The sequence below is a fragment of the Silene latifolia genome, unplaced genomic scaffold (assembly GCF_048544455.1).
Source record: "Silene latifolia isolate original U9 population unplaced genomic scaffold, ASM4854445v1 scaffold_20.1, whole genome shotgun sequence".
Taxonomy (NCBI): Eukaryota; Viridiplantae; Streptophyta; class Magnoliopsida; order Caryophyllales; family Caryophyllaceae; genus Silene; species Silene latifolia.
In genome coordinates this window covers 5,471,702-5,483,515 of record NW_027413163.1, presented here as the reverse complement: position 1 = coordinate 5,483,515, position 11,814 = coordinate 5,471,702, and positions in this window count along the sequence as shown.

The window sequence follows — 11,814 nt, the reverse complement described above, 5'->3', positions numbered from 1 at the left end:
TAGGGCCGTGTCTAAGTCGTTGACTTGCTTGTGGATATCTTTGACCTTGCTCAATATGTTGACTCGGTCAGCGGGTGCAGAATATGCCCCATCAATTTGCCCCCAGCGTAGTCTATGTCGTGGTATGGGCTCCGATGTGTGTTGAGCGTATATTCTACGTAAGACCAAATTTTCTGCCCCGGCTTCTTCTACCTCGGCTTGGTTCTGCTTAGGCCGTACCATATCCCCCCTCCACATGGATGTGTAAAGGGCATCCGATGTGGAAAAGAAAGTGACGCTGGCCGAGACACAGGTTGAGAGTGCCGGTTGTTTTTGATTGCCCCGGCCGTGCTACCTAGCTTGGTTGATCATGTGGCCGGCGGAGAACAGATACTTTAGGAATTTGTTGAGGAAGATGAATAGGCAGAGAGATATGAAGGGGCGTGTTGAAGACGCTTGGTCACTGTTGCATTGATTGACGTTCAACTGTTGCAACGATTGACATTCCGTGGTTGCATGTCTGACACGTGTCCTGTTCGCCGATTGGCTAACGTTTCATGGGTCATGTGCCCGATTGGTCCTTCTTCATGGGCTTTTCCCTATAAATAGGGCAGTTAGTCCCCGAAATTGGCCACCAATTTCATTTTCTCTAAAATTTTCTTCTCTCTAAACTTTCAAGGGCTTCTTTCTCTTCTAATCTTGAGTCGTTACTTGGCTAGTGCTTTTCTTCAAGGTAAACAAACAAATTTTTCTCACTCTTATTTTGTTAAGTAATTGTTGCTACCATGTCTTCTCGCGATGCCGGACCTAGTAACCGTGCGCCGGGGGTTCCCCGTCGCGTCTTGATGAGGAGGAGATACTAGACGCCATCCCGATAAGGTCTGGGGGCCCTAGGTCTCCTTCTCCCGAAGTTGATCCAAAAGCTTTGGAGGATTGGGAGGATGATGATGATGTTGATGATGACGGTGATGATGTTGGAAGGACTCGTCCTAATGAGGGGAGGCAATACATCATGGATCACGCGACGCCCGTAAGGTCCGCCCCGACCGTGCCTGGACCCATAAGTTCGCCGATTGTTCGCGAAACACTTTTCGAGGGCCATTTCTACTTCGGCGAGGAGGATACAAAATTGTTATCCCCGAGGAGGGTCGTCGCCGTCTGTTGCCCTCCACCGGGTTGCACCGGCGTATACATCCGGCACCTAGAGTACGGGCTCCGGTTTCCGCTGAATGAATATGTTATGGCCATCATTAGAGCCATGAACGTCGCCGTGGCCCAACTGCACCCGTTGGCTATTAGGACCATAGTCGGCTTTGTCTGGCTCTGTCTCTTCAAGGGGGAGGTCCCAACGGTTAATTTATTCCGTCGGCTTCACCACCTTCGGCCGTCGTTTCCTGGTCGCGTCGGGTGGTACAGCGTGCAAATGGAGCCGGGTTACGTCTCCGTTGATAAGCTTTCTTCCTGCAAAGACTGGAAAGATTGGTGGGTGTACGTTGAGGTGCCGGATGACTATCCGCCGCCCGGTCCTTCCAAAGACAAGTTAATTTGCGGTGCGAGACTAAGGCGGAGCATGACAAATGGGTCACCCGGAATAAGCTTAAGATGGACGCCAAAGAAGAGTCCCTCTTAATGCGGATGAGAAGCTGGCGATGAGGCTTTTTGAGGCGGAGAAGAATGGGGTGCCGAAGAGATGGATTCCCCCGACATAGATCATTCTTCAGGATGAGCTGCTCTGCCATGTCGGCCTCATACCGGCCCTAGCACAGGGTGAGTGGGGTCGGTGTGAGGCCCATCTCTGCTCTCAATGTTTCTGTTTCTTGAACTTCGATTTATTTCTTCTACTTAACTCTTGCTTTGTTTCCTTTGCAGACCACTTTGGACCGGACTGTCATCGAGGATATCCTCCGGAGAATGGGGCTTGCCAAGGACAAGACCGTTGCTGATTTGCATCCTAAGGCTCTAGCCCGTGATCGCAGAACGTCGCCGAATGATCTCATGGATCAGCAGCTGAAAGGCTTGAATGTGGAGGCGGCCCAGGCGAAGGTTGCTAGTAACATGCCGCGCCGAGCGCGGAAAACAAAGTCTTCGGCGGCGACGGTGTCGACATCAGTTCCACCTCCCATCCCTTCAGTCCAGAAGGAGACGGTGGTGATCGTTGACATTACCAATGGGGGGGACTCCGATGTGGAGGGATTTCCCCTTGTCCGTAAGAGGAAAGAGCCTGCCCCTGCCGCTAATGCTTCTACTGCTGCCGGCAAGGAAATGCGTCCTCCGCCCAAGAAGGCCAAGCATGGTACAGATTTATCCTGTGGCTCAGACTTAGCCGGTTCATTAGGCGTTCCGATGACAGCTCTCTGGTATGTCCATGTATGTTGACACGGATGCTTTAATTGAATTTTTTGTAGATCAACCGCTGCCGTCTACCGGTCACACTATTGAACGGCGTGCCGAGAAGAAAACTGTGCTGGCAAGTGGTCAAGATGCCGCCGTTGTCACCTCCTACCCTCAACCTACCCCCTTACAGATTAAGTCAGAGGGCCTGAGTTTGGCCAGGTTGCTGTCGAAGTGGGCTGATACGGCCGGTGCTCTTATTGTGGAGCAAGAGAAGGCCATTGCTAAAACTGCCCCACAGCTCGAGCGGCTCAGGCTCGAACTCGACGCTGCGAACAAGGAAGCCGAGAGGGCCAAGGATGAGGCTGAGGAGGCAGTTCGTGCTGAGAGAAAACTCAGGGAGGACGCTGAAAAGGAGGTCCTTGCTGAGAGAGCCAAGGCCGAGGCTGCGGCGGCGAAGCCGCTAAGGCCGTTGGAGGGGCGTGACCTCGTTCGAAGCACGCCGACCTTTATGCTAAGCGAGGGGACGAATGGAGGGGCATGTTTCGGGCCCAGGGGAAGGTGGTTCGGAACAAGGATGCTATCATCGCCCAAAGGGAGGAGGATATTGAGACGCTTCAAACCGTTATTCTCCCTAACATGTGCGCCCAATACCGGGACCTGGCCGAAGAAGCTGCCAGGGAAGTGATTGGGGAGCTCTTCCCTCTTGATGGCTCCTTTCCGTGGGACAAATTTGACGAGCTGATTGATGACAAGCTCGAAGCTAAGGAGAAAGTCATGGAGGAGAAGGCTAAGGAGGAGGTAAGGGTGAAGAAGGAGGAAGAGGTGGCCGCGGAGAAGGCGACCCTTCTTTGAGAAGACTAAGGCGGCCAGGGAGGAAGCCGAGAGGATGAAGGCACCGAGGTCGCCGAGGCCGAGGCCGCCAAGAAAGCCGAGGCCGAGGCCGCCGACAAAGCCGAGACTCGCCAAGACAGACTTCGGGTCACCCATCGAAGACGATCTTTGCGCTAACGCCGCTGATGGCAAGCAACAACAGGCATAGGGAGACGGGCGGTCGTCACCGAGGCTCACCCGGCATCTCGGATAGCTTCGGTGTTCGGGGCCACCACTAAGCCTTTCCTCCCTGCCATCTTTTGGCGCTTCAAATGATATGTCTGTAACCTTTTGCTTTTCTTTTCCTTGTATTTTGTACAACTTTGGTAGGTTGTGTTTTGGCTTATCCCTATGGGGACGGTCGTCGTCTGTATTCTCCTTGCAATCATTTTTAATAAAGCTTGTTTATTGGCCCTCGGCTTGGCCGGGGCTTTGATCACCATTCTTCACTTGTCTTCTTACGTTATATTGAGCGCTTTTTCGTTTTTACCTTCGGCCTGGCCGAGGCAGTTAGAATGCGTATCTCAACTGTGTTTAACGTTCCTAAGGCATGTTGATCGCTTTTGCGAGTATCAATCTCTTGCTTTGTTAGTGATCGCCGTGGCGTCGCTTTGATAGTGACTGCCGTAGCGTCTACCTCTTGGGGTGACTGCTGTGGCGTCTACTTCTTGATAGTGACTGCCGTGGCGTCTACTTCTTGATAGTGACTGCCGTGGCGTCTACCTCTTGGGGTGACTGCCGTGGCGTCCACTTCTTGATAGTGACTGCCGTGGCGTCTACCTCTTGGGGTGACTGCCGTGGCGTCTACTTCTTGATAGTGACTGCCGTGGCGTCTACCTCTTGGGGTGACTGCCGTGGCGTCTTCTTCTTGATAGTGACTGCCGTGGCGTCTACCTCTTGGGGTGACTGCCGTGGCGTCTACTTCTTGATAGTGACTGCCGTGGCATCTATCTCTTGGGGTGACTGTCGTGGCGTCTACTTCTTGATAGTGACTAGTGGCGTCTACCTCTTGGGGTGATCTAGTGGCGTCTTCTTCTTGATAGTGACTGCCGTGGCGTCTACCTCTTGGGGTGACGCCGTGGCGTCCACTTCTTGATAGTGATAGTGGCGTCTACCTCTTGGGGTGACTGCCGTGGCGTCTACTTCTTGATAGTGACTGCCGTGGCGTCTACCTCTTGGGGTGACTGCCGTGGCGTCTACTTCTTGATAGTGACTATGGGGGGGAAATGAACACTTCGATGGAAAACTTGGACGATTCTTCATTAGATATAAACATGTGTCGGGGTGCCCACATTGTCTTGGCACCTCCGCCGCTATACAAAGTATTTCTGAGATTGTCGGCGTTCAATGGCTCATTAAAGGCACACCCTCCATGTCTGTCAGCCGGTATGTACCCGGCCTTATTTCTTCAACCACTTTGTAGGGACCTTCCCGATTAGCGTCGATTGCATCCATGAGGTCGCCCTCCTGTTGTAAGGATGGGCTTTTCCCCTTCTCTTACTTCTTTGCCACTTTGAGGGATTGCATGTTGCATCCTCTCGGCGATATCCGGACGTTGACCACCTCGTCCTTCTCGTCCTTGGAGACGAGCTTATGCGCTTCCCCCGGTCCGAGACATACATCGGTGTCGGGGCCCGGATGGACATCACCGGGTCGGCCTCGCTCGAGTGACTCGGCCTATGAGAACGTTGTAGGCGGACGAGCCGTCAATGACCACGAACTCGGCTAGGACATTCTTAGCCGCATTCCCTCGCCGAACATCACCGGCGATCCGATTGACCCTGGGGGACCAGGCCGGCCCCGGAAAAGCTGTACAGTGGGACCGGTGCGGGGGCTCAAGTCCTCGACTTTCGGACCGAGGTTGAGAAAGCACTCCGAACATGATGTTCGTGTAGGCGCTGTGTCAATCGGGCACCTCTTGACCGGGTGGTTGGATATGTCCAAGTGGACTACAAGTGGGTCGGTGTGAGGGGCGATGACTCCCTCGTAGTCCTTCTTCCCAATAGTCATATCGGGGACGTTGGAAGTGGGGATCGTTGTTTTTGGGCACAAAGTTGATGGCCCGATACGGCTCGTTCGGGTGCCGTTTGTGCCCATGAGCGGACCCACCGTTCTCGTTGCCCCCGATGACAACATGGATCACTCCTATCCGTTCAAAGACGGATTTCTTATTTGAATCGCCGCATCGCCTTTTGGCCTTTGGCAACATACTTGCCGAGGCTCCCCTTCCGGATTAGCTCTTCAATGGCATTCTTCGGATGCGGCAATTGTCGATAAGGTGACCGGTGTGGCCGTGGTACTCACGATCGGCTCGTGTCACCGTCCCCCTTCGGCCCGGGAGGCCTTTCCCACTTCGACCCTCGTTCTTGCTCGGGCGAAGACCTCGGCGGCGGATACGACCAAGGGGTGTGGCCATTGAACCGTTTCGGTAGTACGGTCCCGAACTCCCCGCGCCCGCCGAGTTCATTTCCCCGGGCAGATCCGTCGACCGTGACCTATTATTGTCACGGCGTTTTTCGTCCGGGTTGTCCTACCGGCGGCTTTTTCTCTCTGAGTGTCCGGCCTCGCCGGGGCCTACCCAGGTTTTGTGGTAGTCCTCCACCTTAATGGCTTGATCGGCCATCTTCCTGGCGGAGTCTAGGTTCAGGCCGCCGTACTTGATGAGCTCATTTTTTAAGTCTCCTCTCGGGAGGCCTTTCATCAGTGCGAAGGCTGCTAGTTCGCTGTTCAGCTCACGAATCTGCTGAACCTTGGCGTCGAACCTATTCACATAACTTCGGAGAGACTCGCCTCCCTCCTGCCTGATAGTCAGGAGGTCCGATGTCTCGACGGCCCTCCTCTTATTGCAAGAATATTGGGCTAAAAATATGTCCCTTAGGTCGGCGTAACAGTATACCGACCCATCGGGTAGCCCCTTGTACCAACTTTGTGCCATCCCATGCAGTGTCGTCGGGAAGACTCGGCACCAAACCTCATCAGGTTGCTCCCAAACCAACATGTAAGACTCAAAAGCCTCGGCGTGGTCGGCTGGGTCGCCTTCTCCTTTGTATGATATGGGTGGCAGCTTTAGCTTAGTCGGCACCGGGGTCTCTAGGACGTAGGCGCTGAGGGGCTGTCTGACCACGTGTCGAACGACACGCGGCGATCGGCTCCTCGCATCCCTAGTCCGGCTCCTCTCCCCGTGGCGGGAAGGGCTTCTTCTCCGACTCGGTGAGTCGGGCTTATTCTCCGACTGGGTGAGTCGGACTTCTTTCACTCCTCTAGGGCGTGCCTCGTCGGTCTTTGCGCCGCGCGACGCCGTCCTCCTCTATGCGAGTGCGGGAAGGACTCGGGTCTACCACTAGAACTCGGGCTCCCCGGCGTCTTGACAGGTCGCTTCCCCCTAGTGCTCCGTTCAAGTTTCTCGAGTCACATTTTGGGCCCCGGTCTCCCGGACGGGTTCCGCCGCTCTTGTCGGTGTGACAAAGGTGAGAGTCGGCGTACTACCACCAGGTCCGGAGTAGCTTCGGTTTTGCGCATCAACCACATGTCCCATGATGGTGACCCGGTCGGCGGCGGTGTATCTTGTTCCTTTGGCATCCCGTTCGTCGTATCAGTGATACGGCCGGTGGGGGACTGCCCGATTTCTGAGTTGTGGAATGTGTCGTCTTGGTAGAATTCATTTTCCACCAAAGACCTTCTCTGGTTGTTTCGACATCTTCTTAGCTTTTTGGGTGGGTTTTTGTTTTTGTTGTTTTTTTTTTTTGGGAATGAATGTGACTAGCTTCTAGTGTCTTTCCCCACGAGACGGCGCCAATTGTTCCGGTGTAATTCCGGAAAGCGATTACTTGTTACCACCCGTGCTTGTAGAATGACGTCTTTGATTGAATCCTCCTTTCGGTCTCCTGAAACAATGAACAAACTGAGGGCTCGGCTTTGCACCGAGCGTACTCACTCCGACGCTCAAGTCAGTAAACTTAAAAAGATAAGTTGTTGTTACTTGGTGAAGTGTATTTTGTAGAGAGATAAGGAAGATATTACCAGATGAATAGTGATTCTTAGGTTCCATTGTGGATCCTTTCCTCAATGAGAGTTGAGGAGTATTTATAGACCTTCACCTTTTGTCACGTAGTGGCCAAGTGGCTAGCAGGTGGAAAGACTGATCTACTCTCGGCCGAGGGACCCATGGCAGGCCGGCGGGCCCTGTTGACTCGCCGCCGAGGGGTCTTGGATATGAGTTCGCGGATATGTGCCCCGGCTGGCTAGTTGTCCCAAATGAGGCCCAAGAGACAGGCCAACAGCGTCGGTTAGGGTCCGTTTAAGTCGTTGACTTGCTTGTGGATATCTTTGACCTTGCTCAATATGTTGACTCGGTCAGTGGGTGCAGAATATGCCCCATCATATCAAATAACAAAAACAATATCAACTAACAATGTCAAAAGGAGTTTTACAAGACCTCAAACATGTAGTTAATGTTACATATAAAAGAGATTATATCTATTCTACAAAGAACTCGAACCCGTTTACTCTCTTAGCTTTTCTATTCTTATGGAGTTTATTGTTTATGATATTGGTGTATATTGTTATGCAATTAATGTATTTTTTTATTACGCTATACGCCGTTATACCATAGTGTTTTTTAGCCAATAATATATGGCCTTTCAAACATACTAATAATACAATTCGGTTGAAATTTCAGGTACAATATAACATAAATTTTTTATTCACGCGTAGAACAAATCTTCAAACAGTTCTATCAGAAACGGTAAGCGTTCAATAATAGTTATTGCTTTTATAATTTTTGTAAAGTTATGGATCTCATAATAAGAATAATATCTAGCAACATAATAATTTTTTTTGGGACTATTTGATCAGAGGTGTACTGATGCTTTTGTAGAGAAGTTGTCTTAGGATTACAAATACTATGAATATCTGAGTTATTGACAAGTGTCTTTTATCCAAATTTTCGGAGAATAATTTTCTTGCGTTGATAATGTCATTTGGCTGAGTAAATATATGTCTAAAGTTATTATCCCTACTTTAGAAACTAAATAACTATGAGAATAGTGTATATTGTTATTTAGGAATGTATTAAATTGTGCTTAAATCTTTTAATTGACGACCAATCACTCACATAATAGTAGGATTTGAAGCCGCTCTCCTAAGTTCATGTTTTGGAGCGTTCTAATTGTTTGTTGTAACCCAATAGATTTATATTTGCATGTAACTAAATTGGTTTTGTATGTAAACCGTAATTCTTCTAAAGCCTTAGCAATGTTTACCTAGATGATTTTTTACAAGAAGACGTGTGTTGTTTTGGATGTTAAGTCGCTTTGTATATATGTAGAATAAGTAAGTTACTACAATTACAACTTTCAAGCGATGAAACGATATTGCGTCCATGTATAAGCTAAGTGAAAAGAACAAGTGATCATGACTATATTACCTCATCGTTCAACCGAGTTACTTTAATTAATTGAGCTTGCTTCAATTAAAGACCAGGCCTTCCGAGCCTATTAATCCAATAGAGTATTATATAATATAAATTGCCATCTATTTTTTACGTATAGAATCACTTACTCATGGTATCCTATTATACATACCAAACATATGTTTATGATGTATTCCGTATATATTATTATGCTAAACTCTTATCATCCCCCTAAAATTAAAATAATAAGAAAACTAAAACTTTTTCCCGCCTAAATGCTCATACCTATAAGTGGGCCTTTTTTTACATATTACTATGCTGGGCTTAGTGTACGCTGTCAAATAATCTATAACATATACAAGTCCACTAAAATCTATAACATTAGTACACGCCAACTATGCTACTAAAAATATAAAAATTTTACATATCTTTGTAATTAAGGTTAATGGTTTACATATCCTGGGGATAATTGTTAATTAAGATATGCACCAAAATTGTGGATATACAGCAAAATTATTACGATTTATATATCCTTCTAATAAAGGTTCATTAACATACGCACCAAAATTAGGGATATACATATCATTATAATATACTAATATCATAGAAAGATCTTATTTCAAATCATTTATGTACTAACGCAACAAAATTAGGGATATACATATCATTATAATATATTGATATCATAAAAAGATCTTATTTCAAATCATTTATGTACTATTATTTATCCATAAAATACCCTAATCATAATCTTTTGGGTCAAATAAAAAAAATTATTTTTTCTAATTAATCTTTTACTAGATTTATATTCTTCCCACAAATACATTCCTATTTATACTACTCAATAAAATCTTTCAATATACCCCTAACAACCTCTCCATAGTTAAGATCTTTTGATGAAGCAGAGATGGTAGCATAAACATGTCGTACAAAATATATTGAGATGGTAGCATATACTTATTTATGAATATTTTTTGCTGAGATGGTAGCATAAACGTGTCGTATTATTTTTATATTTGTTTCCGTTTATAAAATTAATAAGCGATTTACTTACATTTTGTTTTTAACTCAATGATCATATCCCTTATTAGTAGTGACCCTTATATTAGAGTATATTTTTGAATAATAATCGGTTTTCATTATTTGTAATAATAAAAAAAGGCTCGAACAAAAATAATTTAATCTAAAATAGTACACCTTTTTTTAATATATCACTAACATTATAACGTACATTAGAACTTATTATAAGTACAACTCATTTATATAAATATCTTAAATCTCCACTATACAAGTCAAGCTCACAAATATCACGCTTTAGCTCTCTAATGTCGTGCTTTAGTACGGGATCTCAACTAGTTATTATTACTACAATATACATATAATACACAAGATTCTTAATTATTAAATTGAGTGAGAATATGAGATAGAGCGTGGTACTAGATGCAAATTGACGGGTGTGAGTCCGTCAAGCACTTATGAATTTTGTGTAAGATTGAGGATTGACGAGAGTTATGACAGAATAAGTTTGACATTTAAAATAATAAAACTACAATGAAATCGATGACACAAATATTCATTCTAGAAGTTATTTTTGTAAGGTAGTCTTACACGGGAGTTGCACAAATGCGGAGTATTATAATCCATTTTAGTGAAAACGTAATCATTGAAATATCTTTTTTTTTTTACAACTTTCTTACATAAAGTCGTCTTACACGAGAATCAGTATATTTGTCTAATAATACTTAATTTAATTTAATTTTCTATTTCATTATTAAATACAGTCTTGAAAAAGTCAATAATTAACGTAATACGACACAGGTTCAACATATTTTTTTTTTTTAGATATGAACTTTATTAACGCATTTTAATTATAATTAATTATTAGATAAAGGATGATAAAAAAAAATGCATGTTGCGACTTATATATCTTCATTGGTTGCACGCAATGTTTGGAGATGAGAAGCTAAAGGTGGATAAGAAGATGCATCATGGGACGATTTCAGTCTAAGTTCAATCAGTAACACACAATTAATCAGTGTATTTGAAAACCACTGCTGTAATTGTAAAATTTGGGTTATAATATATACGGAGTAATTAAGAGGCTTTTATAAAATACTTTTGAGATTAGATGCTCCAATTAGTTGACCAGATCATTAATCTCATATATGGTTACAATACTACACAAACAAAGTAGCATATAGTTATGAATTACGATGGTTAAAACATCTTTTAGTTACCACATTTACCCGACAAAAAACTACAAATAGGCTCGTGCATCGCACTGGCATTAAATCCACTATATATATATATATATATATATATATATATATATATATATATATATATATATATATATATATATATATATATATATAGTATTGAGATCACTAGAGTCCTCCTTCTATATATGAGTCCATAAGTCTCATTATGGACCTTTAGATCTTCAAGATGGAGGGCTGAGATTAAAGCTCCAAAAAGATGATTAATAAGCTAATTTAACACTCTCTCTCATCCTAAACTAATTAATCACTAACTCACCTCATTATACACTAATTTACTACATATACCTTTTATCCTCTCCCTTCTCTCTCATCCCAACCATTTTCCTCCTAACTCACCAACCCACTCATCCAAACCATTTTCCTCCTAACTCACCAACCCACTCATCCAAACTCCTAAAAAATAAAAACCCCAAAAAAAAAAATCTCCTCCTAACTCACCGACCCACACCCACTACCACCCACATCCACCACCACACGACGACCCCCACACGACCCCAATACCACCCAACGACCCACCACTGCTTACCCATCAGCCCACAACTCACCACTGACGGCTGCCACTCACGACACCAACATCTTTCTTGCCGCCTACACCAACACCGTCACCCCCATCATTCACCACCATCCAGATGTGAGCCCACACAACTAGATCTAAAAATAAAAAAGCTAGATCTACCAAAACCACCTTCATCTCTCTTGTGTTTGTTGTTGTTCCCGGCTGTGTTTGGTGGTCGGCTTGCTGCTGCCGCCACTTTTTTTTCGGGTTTTTTTTGTTTTTTTGCTTTTTCCTTCTTCACAGATAACAACTTAAATTGTTTGTTTGTTTTTTTGTTTTTTTTTTTAATATTTTTTAATATTAATTGTACACCCACTCAAGAATGTCATACATCTTTTAAATTAGTTATGGAAGCAAAAACAGAAATCATGATTCAAAGTGTG